The sequence below is a fragment of the Sphaeramia orbicularis genome, chromosome 11 (assembly GCF_902148855.1).
Source record: "Sphaeramia orbicularis chromosome 11, fSphaOr1.1, whole genome shotgun sequence".
NCBI classification, from domain to species: domain Eukaryota; kingdom Metazoa; phylum Chordata; class Actinopteri; order Kurtiformes; family Apogonidae; genus Sphaeramia; species Sphaeramia orbicularis.
In genome coordinates, this window is record NC_043967.1 from 13822705 (window position 1) to 13838739 (window position 16035).

Consider the following 16035-nt stretch of genomic DNA (forward strand, 5'->3'; position numbering starts at 1 on the left):
TGCTTGGAGCCCGCACACGCCAGCCCAAAGCATCCAGCCTGGCCGCGCAACGTCGCCCCCGCTGGTTCGGTCATGTCCTCCGCCTCCCTCCTGACCATCCAACAAGAGCCATCCTTCAGTTTGACCCAAAGGCCGCAGACTGGAAACGACCACAAGGCAAGTCCCGCACCCGATGGCTCGACGTCATTGCAGGCGACCTCCAACAACATGGAGTTACCATGGAGGACGCAGAGCAGCTGGCACAGGACCACCAGCCATGGAAAACACTGGTTCACCTGGTCGGCCCAATGCACCGGGACAGGACACCTGCCCCATGGCAGGAGTCCTAGTAGTAGTGGTAGTCATTAATGCCAATTCCCATCACCGCGTCCTGTCCTGTCAGGAAGCCGGGCTACAGGCTCCGAGCGCCGGGGTTCTGTGGAGTTGAGCTGCTCCGTCCACCCGCTCCAGTCCGGCTTACACACCGGGGAGCGGATAGCTGTCCACCTGGACCTGATGGAAAGTTATTGGAGGGGGGACGAACCGGTACACCAAGCCGCTCCTCCATGGATCTAGTTCTGACTAATGCTTTCCATCAGGTCTGACAAATAAATGAATCCACATTTGCACTCTTCTGCTGTGTATATTTTCTTTAATGCTGGTGAATGTCATTTTATTTGACTTCATTAATGCCAACTCCCATCACCGCGGTCGTGCCCTGTCAGGAAGCCGGGTTACAGGCTCCGAGCGCCGGTGTGCTTGAAGGGCTTGATCCGTGCACGAAGCGGGGCTTGGTTCTGATTTCTGTGAACGAAACTAGTTCCATGATCCGTAATCGGAACCGGTTACGAGAACGGAAACAACTTCACGCTCCCCCGAGAGGCTTTCAGCAGCACAGATAGAAGGAGCTCCTGTCTGGACCAGGGACCACTGTCCCACTGACAGAGAAACACAGCCACATTTTATTTTTTTTTCGGAAAACAGTATCTCGTAAACTCATAAAAACAGAGCTTTTTTTTTTTTTTTTTCCGGAAAACAGTATCTCGTAAACTCATAAAAACAGAGCTTTTTTTTTTTTTTCCGGAAAACAGTATCTCGTAAACTCATAAAAACAGAGCTTTTTTTTTTTTTTTCCGGAAAACAGTATCTCGTAAACTCATAAAAACAGAGCTTTTTTTTTTTTCGGAAAACAGTATCTCGTAAACTCATAAAAACAGAGCTTTTTTTTTTTTCTTCCGGAAAACAGTATCTCGTAAACTCATAAAAACAGAGCTTTTTTTTTTTTTCGGAAAACAGTATCTCGTAAACTCATAAAAACAGAGCTTTTTTTTTTTTTCCGGAAAACAGTATCTCGTAAACTCATAAAAACAGAGCTTTTTTTTTTTTTTTCCGGAAAACAGTATCTCGTAAACTCATAAAAACAGAGCTTTTTTTTTTTCGGAAAACAGTATCTCGTAAACTCATAAAAACAGAGCTTTTTTTTTTTTCTTCCGGAAAACAGTATCTCGTAAACTCATAAAAACAGAGCTTTTTTTTTTTTTTCGGAAAACAGTATCTCGTAAACTCATAAAAACAGAGCTTTTTTTTTTTTTCCGGAAAACAGTATCTCGTAAACTCATCAAAACAGAGCTTTTTTTTTTTTTTTTCTCAAAACAGTATCTCGTAAACTCATAAAAACAGAGCTTTTTTTTTTTTTTTTTCAGGAAACAGTATCTCATAAACTCAGAAAAACAGAGCTTTTTTTTTTTTTTCAGGAAACAGTATCTCATAAACTCAGAAAAACAGCGCCGATTTTTTTTTTTAACTTATTTTTTCTCGTAATTATGAGATAATTATCTCATTAATTCAGAAAAACAGAGCCGAAATTATTTTTTTTTGTGAATGCAATACGCTTCCGTAGTTATGTATCTGCAAATGGCAAATAAAGTCTATTCTATTCTATTTTTTTGCTTATTTATTTGTCTGTTTGTTTGACTGTAAAACATATTCCAACTGAAAAAAGTGTATAAAGACAGAACAATGACATTATTTGAACAGTTATAAGTTTTTAAGTTTTGCTTCGTATTTGTATTGTATCTTGTGACATATTTATTTACTTATTTTGGTCTGGTATAATGCTTTTGCATCATTTCGTTAGGTATATATTTACCTATGTTTTGTACTTCCTGGCCATGTAGTTTGGCACTTGGTTTTGCATTCATTTTGTATTATCTTTGGATGTACTTAGTTTGGTTTGTCTGACTTTATACAGTATGATTTTATAGCTAGTTGTGTATGGCCAACCATTAAGGCTATTATTATTTAGAAGGGGGCAGGAAATATAAGATTTTCTTCATCCTGCTCCTTTTCGAGCATTGGTGTGTACATGTTTGTTCACTTGATGATTATTGAATGTTTGCTGATGAAATGCACGACCATGAACGAAATAAATGAAATGTAAATGAAAATGAATTTATTTTGAATATTGCATTAAAATCAAACAACAAAAGAATTACATAAAGAAAGTCAAACATTCGAAAAGGAGCAGGATGAAGTTTAATTTATCCCCATCCTTCACCTACCCCAAATTCCTATGTTAGATTCCCTAGTAATTCAAAATCCTCACATATCAGACTCAATTCTGACTATGCACAAAACACAAAATTGCTGCATATATATCAAGGACAGACTGTCCATTTTACAGCAGCATTTCACATTAAAATAAACTGTCCTTTTCATAGTAATAATACTGCACATATAAAAAAAATAATAATAATAAACTATACTTTTTATAGCAGTAATACTGCACATATAAAAATTAAAAATAAACTGTCCTTTTCATAGCAGTAATGCTGCACATATAAAAAAAATAAATTAAACTGTCCATTTCATAACAAAAATACACATATGAAAAAACAACAATAAACTGTCCTTTTCATAATAATGCACATATTAAAAAACAAAAATAAACTCTGTCCTTTTCATGACAATAATACACATATTAAAAACAAAAATGAACTGTCCATTTCATGATAGTACACATATTAAAAAAAACAAAAATAAACTGTCGATTTCATGATAGTACACATATTAAAAAAAACAAAAATAAACTCTGTCCTTTTCATAATAATACACATATTAAAAAACAAAAATAAACTCTGTCCTTTTCATAATAATGCACATATTAAAAAACAAAAATAAACTCTGTCCTTTTCATAATAATGCACATATTAAAAAACAAAAATAAACTCTGTCCTTTTCATAATAATGCACATATTAAAAAACAAAAATAAACTCTGTCCTTTTCATGACAATAATACACATATTAAAAAAAAAAATGAACTGTCCATTTCATGATAGTACACATATTAAAAAAAACAAAAATAAACTGTCGATTTCATGATAGTACACATATTTTAAAAAACAAAAATAAACTCTGTCCTTTTCATAATAATACACATATTAAAAAACAAAAATAAACTCTGTCCTTTTCATAATAATGCACATATTAAAAAACAAAAATAAACTCTGTCCTTTTCATAATAATGCACATATTAAAAAACAAAAACAAACTCTGTCCTTTTCATGACAATAATGCACATATTAAAAAACAAAAATAAACTCTGTCCTTTTCATAATAATGCACATATTAAAAAACAAAAATAAACTCTGTCCTTTTCATAATAATGCACATATTAAAAAACAAAAATAAACTCTGTCCTTTTCATAATAATGCACATATTAAAAAACAAAAATAACCTCTGTCCTTTTCATAATAATACACATATTAAAAAACAAAAATAAACTCTGTCCTGTTCATGACAATAATACACATATTAAAAAACAAAAATAAACTCTGTCCTGTTCATGACAATAATGCACATATCAAAAACAAAAATACACTATACGTTCCACAACAATAGTGAACAAAAATAAATAGTCATTTCTTAGCAGTAATATACTTATCAAAAATAAACTAAGTCTAATTCACAGTCATACCCATATAAAAAACAAAAACAAAAATAGGCTTTGTTCATTTCATGACAATAAAAGTCCTCAGTGATCAATAAGGTGAGAAATTCTGAATGATCCAGGGCAGACCACCTTTATTTTAACATGACGATCCACAGATAAACATACAAATTAAATCTTGGTTTTAATATTAAAACTTATAAGTCACATAAAATCATACAACATTTTACACACTTATTCATGTGTATTTCTTTTAGTTATCATATTGATAATATTTGTCTTGTGCATATTGTACACATTTCTTATTGTAATAATTGTAATTATTGTAATAGCAATAAACACATTCATATAATTATTTTATTGTTAATCATCTTTTTTAAGCTTTGGTAACATTTTAAGAACATTTATATTTTATATTATTCAAAATGAGTTTATTTGAGTAGCTAAGTAATTCTTTTTTTGTTGATGAAAGGTTAATTTATTAATTCATGACCAGTTTATTTATTTTTCTTATCAATGAAAGAGGGCACTTTTCAGTTTATATTTTGCACACAAAATTTACTTTTAAAAAATTAGGCAAAATTTGTTCCTGTGCCAAACGTGTCTACTTATATTTTCAAAACTCACATTTAAAACATGCGAGTTTTGAAAATATAAGTAGACACCTTTGGCACAGGAACAAATTTTGCCTAATTTTTTTTCAATCAAAAATACTGAAGTGAGAATTGAGGGTACTTGGCAAAAAAAAAAAAAAAGTGTATTTCAGGGGGTATTCTGCTGTAAAAACTTTGAGAACCACTATTGTAGTCTATAAAGTTAAATAGTCATTATTTTGATCAATAACTGTAAAATGTAATAATAACTTTAAATTCTATCCTACTCACTGTATATTTTTCCACTGTTGAAGGCTTCTAGATTAGATTACATCCTGTTATTACCTCCGCCAAGGAGGTTATGTTTTTGCCAGGGTTTGTTTGTTTGTTTGCTTGTTTGTTTGTTTGTCTGTCCGTTAGTGTGCAACATAACTCAAAAAGTTATGGACAGATTTGGATGAAATTTTCAGGGTTTGTTGGAAATGGGATAAGGAAGAAATTAATCAATTTTGGTGGTGATCGGGGGTGGGGGGGCCCACGGGGGGGGCCACTGATCAGCCTTGGTGGAGGTCTGCGCTCTCCGAGTGCTTCTAGTTTTTGTTGTATTTAGGATTTAAGTGAAGAACTCTTGTCATATTCATGCTGAACTATTGTTGTACATAAGTAGAAACCTCTGTTTTTATGTATATCCTCCTGTGACCCAGCAATGCATTTTTACCTTCTGTAGTGGACAAGAGTTTCACAGATTTACTTAAAAAAAAAAAAAAAAAAAAAAAAAAAACACTGTCCACTGCAAAAGACATTTTATTAAAAAAAAAAAAAGTGAATAAAAAAATAATCTGGATACTGGAAAAATTGTTGTATCATGTGTTTTCCAATCAAGTCAATTATTTTACTTACTGTCTCAGAAGGAAAAATTGTTTTTCTTATGTTACTTTTCTTACATTTTCATTTATCTTATACTAGAGATAGCAGCTGTAAATCATTCCTTCTATGTCTTCATGTACTTGGTGAATAAAGCTGATTCTGACTCTTATGTGTTTATAGACATTACAACCAATATCATCTTTCTTGAAAATTTTCCTTTGGATCTTTGACATAACATTTGCATTTCGTATCTTTTCTCTTTTTGCAGTTTAAATATGACCAAACTCTGTATAAACTAATGGGACTCTGACCTGTTGATCTTGATTTTCACGTGCAAACACATCAAAACAAAACTTGAATAACAGGGCATTTTTTGGACAGTCAGAATACTAGACATGCTTGTGATTTATAAGACATTTATGCAAGAAAACAATGAAATGAATGAATGAATATGGGTGCTTCTATGAAACTGGTCCCTAAAAACAGAACAGAGGGGCTACAAATTCAAACCAGATGTAGACTAATGTTATGAAGCAAGTTTGGAAGCACTTTGGGTCTATTTTAAAGATAAATATTTACTGAGATTAAAGAGAAACTGTTTTTCAGATGCATGTAACACGATAAAAAGGACACAAAATTTACGCACTACTGTTTTTTTTTGTTTTTTTTTTTAATATCTTATTATCTTTTAAGTATATTTTGGGAATCAAACTAATTTTGCAAGGCAGAGTGTTTCACAAAAAAATCACTCACTTGCAAAATCACTCACAATTTATTTGTGTTTAAATGGGCAGGTTCCGCGTGTAACGCCAGTGAACATGATGGGTTGCGCACAAACTTGGAATGAGACAGAGATTCATGAAAAACCTGCATGTCTGGATTAGAAAAACTACTAGGATCATCAAATTTAACACAGTGTCTTTATTTATAGCGGTATATAAGAGCATTTACAGACGTGTTTTCAGATCAAATGCACTGACACCTAAGTAGCTTTTCATGTCTTAATTTTGGTCCTATTTTTGGCCCTAATATTTTATTAAAAATCCATTAATTATGGGATGGCTCAGAGCAAGAGTATAATTTTTTTTTTTTTTTTTTTTTTTGCATTTTTATGAGGTCATCATCAGGTTCATCCTGGGGGGAAACACGTCTAAATTTCTCTTTTATTATTGGGTCTAAAAAGCTGAAAAATTACCAGATACCAAAATGAATCCAGTTTCATAGAAGCACCCATATATGTATCTTTGTAATATAATTATTTTTAAGCTTTAGTGAAAATGCTAAATGTTTGAATGGTCAAATCCAGGCATGTATTCAAGCACCATTAACATAACTTTAAAGGAAGCCATGTGTTTACAGATGCACAGAAGATCAGAGGAAGGGCATTCCCCTGGGGCAAATAATCACATGGAAGTATCTATAGCAATCTCCCCTTCCCACCTTTAAGGCAACCCCAAATTTCATTCATTTGCATGACAAAAAGCACAATGCAGACAATGTGTCCCAGACCAATTACTGTAAAAGTGGGCCTTTACGTTTTTGCATCATCATTGTTCATGTGAAATCAGCTCTGAGAACCATTGCCCAGATTGAATACATTAGCCTGCATATTTCTTATTTGGCAACAGAACAAACCAATTAGAACCATTGTGTGCGGTATAGAGACAAATGAAACACACAAACCTCAAATATTCAGACACATTCTGAAACAGTAGAACTGTTATTTTTTTATTTATTTATTTATTTTTGTATAAGATCCTGTAACAGTCTATGATTAGTCAATATCAGACACGCAGGTTTTCACAGTGTGTGTTTGTAATGTGGTTGCATGGATGGGGCTCACGCAAGGAATCAGTTTAGAAAAAAAAAAAAGAACAGGCAGGAAGGTTCATTTATCAACATCCTGTTCTGGAGCGAGCATTTGCAGAAGATGATTTTTTAATCTTGCACATCTCTGGATTTTGATATGTAGGTGAAAGTTTCTTTTTAAACAAAAGCATGAAGCAATTCTATTCAACTGAAATTTGACTTCAATTGATTTTATTCTGAGTGTTGTATTAAGTTCATAGCTCTTTCTTTTCAGGGGAGAAGAAGGAGTTGGAATGATTAGGACTCAGGATTAGAACCTGTTGATCTTGATTTTCAGATGCAGATAAATCAAAATGGAACTTGAATAAAAGGGTATTATTTTTGACAGATTGGCCTGAGGATGACTTATATGTAATAACAGCATAACAACAACAAAAGCATCTACTGATCTGAACTGTTTAATACCTGTTGATCCACTAATCCTATCAATACATGTAAATAATTGGTGTAAAATTCATTTTGTCGCCTTTTCATGGTCATCAGATATGACCCATTTGGACATTCAGAGGCTCTGTAGTTACCATGGAAACACCGTCATCTTCTACAACATTGATTCACCAGTAAAGCCCATGGAGTTGGATCAATGACAGTGGATGGAGACACTTGGTTTATTTTCAGTTAATGACAGATTTTGCTGAAAAAGTCACTTTTTCTTCAGTTTTTTCTGTTTTTGTTATAATAACCCTTATCTTTAGTCTGAGATTTTATGAACATCTATATGATCAGTAAATTAAATATAGGAAAATATATGATGTTCACTGAAAAAACACAAAATACACAGGACTATGTCAAAATGAATTATAATAAATCACTTAAGAAAAGTTAAATATTGAGAAAAAAATATTTTGGGACCACCAGAAAAGTAACACTGGGTCTTTATGGGTTAATACCAGTTGATCCACTAATCCTATCACTACATGTAAATAATTGGTGTAAAATACCGTTTGTCATCTTTTCATGGTCATCAGATATGACCCATTTGGACGTTCAGAGGCTCCAAAGTTACCGTGGAAACACCATCCTCTTCTACAACATTGATTCACTAGTAAAGATGGAGACACTTGAGTTATGTTCAGAGCTTGATATGAAAAAGTCAGTTTTTTCTGTTTGGGTATAATAACCCCCAACTTTAATGTGAGCTTTTACATGATCAGTAAATTAAATATAAGAAAATACATGATTGTCACTGAAAACAAAGCCAAATACATCGGATAATATTATAATAAATGGTGATAAATCACTTTAGAAAAGTTAAATAGAGAGAAAAAATCATTTGGGAACTTCCACAAAAGTCACACTGGGTCTTTATGGGTTAAATGAAGGAATTTATCAAAGTATTTTTATGCTCCTGATATTTCCATGTTAAGTTCAAATGTTGCAGGTTATATTCTAACTTAACCCTTTATAGTTCACTCATAAAAATACTATGAAATTCAAACTTTCAGCCTTAGTGTGTTATTGGAGAACATAACAAGACTTTATTACTGTTGTGAAATGTTTCAAAATTTTTTATTGTCATGTACAAAATCAAGGTTAATGAAGTTACCATATATGGTTCCTCACCTTTAAGTGGCAAAAAATAAAAAATATCCATCCATCCATCCATCCATCCATCCATCCATCCATTATCTTCCGCTTATCCGGGGCCGGGTCGCGGGGGTAACAGTCTAAGCAGGGATGCCCAGACTTCCCTCTCCCCAGACACTTCCTCCAGCTAAATAAAATAAATAAAAAATAAAATAAAATAAAATAAATAAAAAATCCAAGACGTACATTTAAAAATCCAAGAAAAATACCTGCAATGCAAAAGCAACATGTATTTTAGAACATTAGAACATCACTTTTAGAACATTACAACATAAGTCAGTGTTTTTCAACCTTGGGGTCAGGACCCCACGTGGGGTCGCCTGGAATTCAAATGGGGTCGCCTGAAATTTTTAGTAATTGATAAAAATACAAAATGAAAACTTACTAATAAACAATATATGGTGAGTTGAGAGAGAGACAATCCCAATCCATAACAGACATGACAAACTGAAGCTGAAACTGAAGCACTGTGGTTCTGTTTATCTGTCAAATGTTCATTGTGGTCAGTTTCAGATGCTGCAGCTCTTTCATAATTCATAGTTTGAGTTCTTGTTTGTTCGGTATTAATTGTCAGCCTTGTAAATCACAGCTGGACTGACTGTACATATCCTGACCAAGGAAAATAAAATTCTCACTTTGTGCAGTAATCTACACCTGGCTTTTCTGCCTCTGTCAGATCAGATTCAGATTCAAGTTTATTGTCATTCCAGCATATAAAAAATACACAGCAACAAAATATTGTACTCAGGTCCCTGACTGTCAGCAGCATTTAGTAAAACAGTATAAATTACACTGGTCTACAAATTTTTAGAAATTATTTGCTTCAGAGATTAAATGTGCTAAATGTTTCATATTTTAATAAGATTAATTGGAAAAGAAACGACAAAAGTGCTGGTTTGCTGATGTTTTCAAGGTATATGATAAAGTGTTATTACACATATATATTGATTTATGTACATTTATATAATAGTTTTATAAATCTTCCACTAAATAGAACCTGTAAAGTGAATGTATTCTAATGTGCAGACAGTGTTTTGAAGTAGATCTTGTAGCTCTGAGACAAATATTCCTTTGGAGTCAAACCCATTCTCTTGTTAATTCTTGAATTTCACATTTTGACCCAAGGCTGTATCTTGGAAAGTTCAGCCAACCAGCATTTTTGACTTGATTTTTCTTTATCAGTGACTCTCATGTTGTAAAATTTCATTACTTTTATTCTGGAAGCATTTTCCTTGCAGACCAGTGTTACTGATAAAATAATAAAAAAAAAAAAAAAAAAAAAATACTGATATAAAAATAGCAATAACAATAACACCCCCCTAAAAATTACCTATAAATACTAAAAAAGTTTTATTTATAAAGTGCACAGCAGTAAAGTGCCAATTTAAAGTGCATTCCGGGCTCAAGTTCAGCAACAGTTCATGATTCTAACTGCCTCTGGATAAAAGCTCTTTTGGGGTCTGGTGGTTCGTGCTTGTACAGGGTGGGGAAGCAAAATTTACAATGAACATTTAGTTGTTTTTTCTCAGCAGGCACTACGTCAATTGTTTTGAAACCAAACATATATTGATGTCATAATCATACCTAACACTATTATCCATACCTTTTCAGAAACTTTTGCCCATATGAGTAATCAGGAAAGCAAACGTCAAAGAGTGTGTGATTTGTTGAATGCACTCGTCACACCAAAGGAGATTTCAAAAATAGTTGGAGTGTCCATAAAGACTGTTTATAATGGAAAGAAGAGAATGACTATGAGCAAAACTATTACGAGAAAGTCTGGAAGATACTATTAAAGAAGAATGGGAGAAGTTGTCACCCGAATATTTGAGGAACACTTGCGCAAGTTTCAGGAAGCGTGTGAAGGCAGTTATTGAGAAAGAAGGAGGACACATAGAATAAAAACATTTTCTATTATGTCAATTTTCTTGTGGCAAATAAATTCTCATAACTTTCAATAAACTAATTGGTCATACACTGTCTTTCAATCCCTGCCTCAAAATATTGTAAATTTTGCTTCCCCACCCTGTATATGCTGTAATCTCCAGCCTGATGGGAGAAGGGTAAAAAGTCCATAATAATATACATTATATAGACTAATTGTTGTTGAAAATTAACATTTAAATTTGCAACATAGTATAGCAAACTATTACATGATCAAAAACAAACTAATTTTAGCAACAACAAAAAAAGTCTGTGTTTTGAATGTCTGGGGTCACCAGAAATTTGTGATGTTAAAATGGGGTCACGAGTCAAAAAAGGTTGGGAACCATTGACATTAGTGCTGATCCAGACCCCTGTCCACATCCACATTCTCCCTTTGAACATCATTCCTTACATTAGTACCATTACTTCATGGTACCTAACAAAGCAGGTCCACTCACTGTTCATGCAGAGGTGGACCTTACAGACCCTGGAGACCACATTGGACCTGAGATTGTTGACTCACTATCCTCATTTTAACTGTTGTTGTCATTGTCTTGTAATGTATGTGAGAATGACCAAAATAGTCATTTGCCTAATAAAGGGTTAAAAAAAGACACCTGTAAATTGGGAAAAAATTATCATCAGGGCATCAATGAGTATATATTCCACTGTCATTACAACTACAGGAATATTGACAATTGACAGGTGTCATGTAAACAGTTCATTCTACTTGGATACGACCTTAACCCATAAAGAGCCAGCATTACTTTTATGTCAGTTCCCTGTCCTCACTGAAACTGTAGCTGTCACTGTCTTGTAATGTGTGCAAAAATGACCAAAAATAGTCACTTGCCCGATAAAGGGTTAACTTGTGTCTTGTCTCTTCTTAACTATAAACACTGCTTTATGACAGTTAAGAAGCACAAGTCGCAGCAAAGCCAAACATCCCAACTGGCATTTCAGCTCAGTTTTTCTGAGAATCTGCCAGCCTGGCATCCATGGTGTTCAGGAATGCAGCACAACGGAGCCACTCCTTTAGATTTTACTCAGAATTTGTTTTAAAACAAGTCGGTTTAACTTTGTGTTTCATTAGAATCACTTTGTTGACGTTGTGGTCAAACGTTCACTAAACATCTCTCAGGTATAAACAGGGCAAATAATAAACCGGCATTTGTTTCTTCATGCTTGAATGTTAGTGTGATAAGATAGTACAAAGTGTTCAGGGCGGAACTGCTAAGTAAGGATTAAATGAAATCTGATAAGGAATCAAATGTCTGGGAAAAAGTCAGAAATCATATACAACAGTTGGCTTTCACTGGGTTATCTGTGTAGCATTCATCAGCCAGGATAAAAGGGCAGAAAACCTGTAATGAATGTGTTTCACCTCGTAAGACCCAGGAAATGTCAGCAAAGTTCAAGCTTTTTTTTTTTTTTTTTTTTTTTTTTAAATAAGTGCCTTTATTGGAAACATCATGATGCAACAGTTTTTTCGGATGCAGTTTTTAAAATTTGTATGGAATGTCCTTTGTGGTGGACAGTTTTCTTTTCTTTTTTTTGTATAAAGTTGTGAAACTCTTGTTCACAAATGTGGACGGAAAACCCACAGCTGGGTCTGTAGAAGCCAATAACGTAATAAAGTTGCCATTTTTAAAATGTAATAGGCCAATAATGTAATATCTGGCCAACAACGTAATAAAAGTCCTGAACTGATAACGTAATAACGTTATAACTTATTGGCTGGTTATTACGTTATTGGTCTGGTAAAAAAAATGTCTTTGCAAATGTAATAACTGAGCCAATAGCACAATAATATATAAAGTTATTGGCCAAAAGCTATTATATTACTGAATCAGGACTTTTCTTACATTATTGGCCAGATATTACGTTATTGGCCTATTACAGGGTGGGGAAGCAAAATTTACAATATTTTGAGGCAGGGATTGAAAGACAGTGTATGACCAATTAGTTTATTGAAAGTCATGAGAATTTGTTTGCCACAAGAAAATTTCCATAATAGAAAATGTTTTTATTCTATGTGTCCTCCTTCTTTCTCAATAACTGCCTTCACACGCTTCCTGAAACTTGCGCAAGTGTTCCTCAAATATTCAGGTGACAACTTCTCCCATTCTTCTTTAATAGTATCTTCCAGACTTTCTCGTAATAGTTTTGCTCATAGTCATTCTCTTCTTTCCATTATAAACAGTCTTTATGGACGCTCCAACTATTTTTGAAATCTCCTTTGGTGTGACGAGTGCATTCAGCAAATCACACACTCTTTGACGTTTGCTTTCCTGATTACTCATATGGGCAAAAGTTTCTGAAAAGGTATGGATAATAGTGTTAGGTATGATTATGACATCAATATATGTTTGGTTTCAAAACAATTGACGTAGTGCCTGCTGAGAAAAAACAACTAAATGTTCATTGTAAATTTTGCTTCCCCACCCTGTACATTTTAAAAATGCAAATTTATGACATTATCGGCCGTTATTACGTTATCGGTTGTTATTACATTATTGGCTTCTACAGGGTCGTAGGAGGTTAAATCACAAAAGTAACAACAACTTACTCTTCGCACTTCAACCATTGAAACTTAAAGCTGCATTACTTGAATTTTCACCACATGGGGGCAATGAGGAAAACTTTAATGTGAGTAGTTGACAGTATTGTTCGTCTGTTATGTAGACTGACTTGTTGGACATTCTCTGATGGAAAATACACTGTTTATTTTAGTTGCAGTGCAGGATTGTCATTCAGAATAAAAATGACCTCTGCTACGTGAAAGAGGAAACATCTCCGCAAAAATAGCAAGTTTTGACAGAGACTTGTGCTTTGTAGGGAAGTAGATTTTTTAATACCAACTTCTCTCCAGACACTAAATTGCAAATTTCTGCTGTGTTTTAGTTCGGAAACTCTGGTTTTGTGTCATGAAATGAACAGATAAAAATGGAAACTTACAGAAATGTTGATGCACACACACTGACCTCCTGAATGGGTCTTAATTTAACCCATAAAGACCTAAACCTCCACTGCCGACCAAAGCCATCTACTGATTCAAAATATTTAATCCCGTTGACCCACTAATCTTATCAATCCATGTAAATAATTGGTGTAAAATACAGTTTGTCATCTTTTCATGGTCATCAGATATGACCCATTTGGACGTTCAGAGGCTCTGTTGTGAACGTGGAAACACCGTCATCTTCTACAACATTGATTCACCAGTAAAACCCATGGAGTTGGATCAATGACAGTGGATGGAGACACTTGGTGTATGTTCAGTTAGTGGTATATTTTGCTGAAAAAGTAACTTTTTTTTCAGTTTTCTGTTTCTGATATAATAACATCCAACTGTAATCTGAGCTTCTACTAACATCTAAAACATCACGAACATCATTTCGATGTTCAGAAAAGCTCAGATTACAGTTATTATATCAGAAACAGAGAAAATTGAAAAAAAAGTGACTTTTTCTGCAAAATATACCACTAACTGAACATAAACCAAGTGTGTCCATCCACTGTCATTGATCCAACTCCATGGGTTTTACTGGTGAATCAATGTTGTAGAAGATGACAGTGTTTCCATGGTAACTACAGAGCCTCTGAATGCCCAAATGAGTCATATCTGATGATCATGAAAAGATGACAAACTGTACTTTACAACAATTATTTCAACATATTGATAGGAGTAGTGGTTCAGAAGTTATTAAAACATTTTAGTTCATTAGATGATTTGGATCACTGGTTGATTTTTGGGTCTTTTTGGGTTCAGTATACAAAATCAAATGTAGGAAAATACACGATTTACAATGAAAAATGCAAAATACAGAGGATTGGTGATAAATCGCTTGAGAAAGATTAACCCATAAAGACCCAGTGGTACTTTTGTGGCAGTTCTCAAATAATTTTTTTTCTGTTTTTAACTTTTCTTAAGTCATTTACCACCATTTATTCTAATATTATGTTCAGTATTTTGCATCCTTAAGTGAAAATCTGGTATGTTCCTATATTTAATTTACAGATAATGATTTATGTCCATAAAAGCTCAAATTAAAACTGAATGTTATTATATAAAAAATGGAGAAAATGGAGGAAAAAGTGACTTATTCAGTAAAATCTATCATTAACTGAACATGAACTAAGTGTCTCCATCCACTGTCATTTGTCAAACTCCATGGGTTTTACTGGTGAATTGATGTTGTAGAAGATGACGGTGTTTCCTTGTTCACTACAGAGCCTCTGAACGTCCAAATGGGTCATATCTGATGACATGAAAAGATGACAAACTGTATTTTACACCAATTATTTACATGGATTGATAGGATTAATGGATCAACAGTTATTTAACTTTATATATCAGTAAATGATTTGGTTTGCCAGTGGATGTTTAGGTCTTTGTGGGTTAAATAGAGAGAAACATTCATTTGCGAACTTCCACAAAATTAACACTGGGTCTTTATGGGTTAATATGGATACTGAAGCGATTGTGTCCTCATTATCACTGACTGAAACTAAACCAATACTGTGGACCAGTGGCATTCATGTGGATGTAATTATGTAGTGAAAGCAATAAACTAATTTCCAAATCAATCATATCATTTTTCTATCTGTATTATTTTGTCACATTACTGATTTATTTTGCAAGTCATCAAGTCATTGTAGTAAGTGTGATAATGTACAGCGTAGTTACTGGTGATCTTGCATCACCGCGTCTAGGTTCACTGTCCACTTTGTGTTTATTTCTACCAATATCGATGGTAAATTAATTATGTAAAGTGTTTGATGGTCCTAATTATTAGACCATCAAAAGTCATCAAAAACAATGGTTATGCAATCAAGGACTAACTCCTGTGTGCATCATGTGACTAAAACAGACAGAAAAAAAAAAAAACATAGAATGCCTAAACGCACTTTTTTTGTCAGTACAATGCCATCGATCATGGGTGTCAAACTCATTTTGGTTCAGGGGCCATATTTAGCCCAATCTGATCTCAAGTGGGCCAGATTGGTAAAATAATAACATAATAACCTATAAATAATGACAAATCCAAGTTTTTCTTTTTGTTTAAGTACAAAAAACCCCCCAATTAAATTATGAAAATATTTACATTTTACAAAAAAGATGTGAATAACCTGAAAAACAGAAATTTCATTTGAAAAATTAGTGCTATTTTAACAATATTATGCCTTGACTTATTATTTATACATGTAGATTACACACAGTGTTACATAAACATTTGGTAACAGGCAGAATATTGTTAAA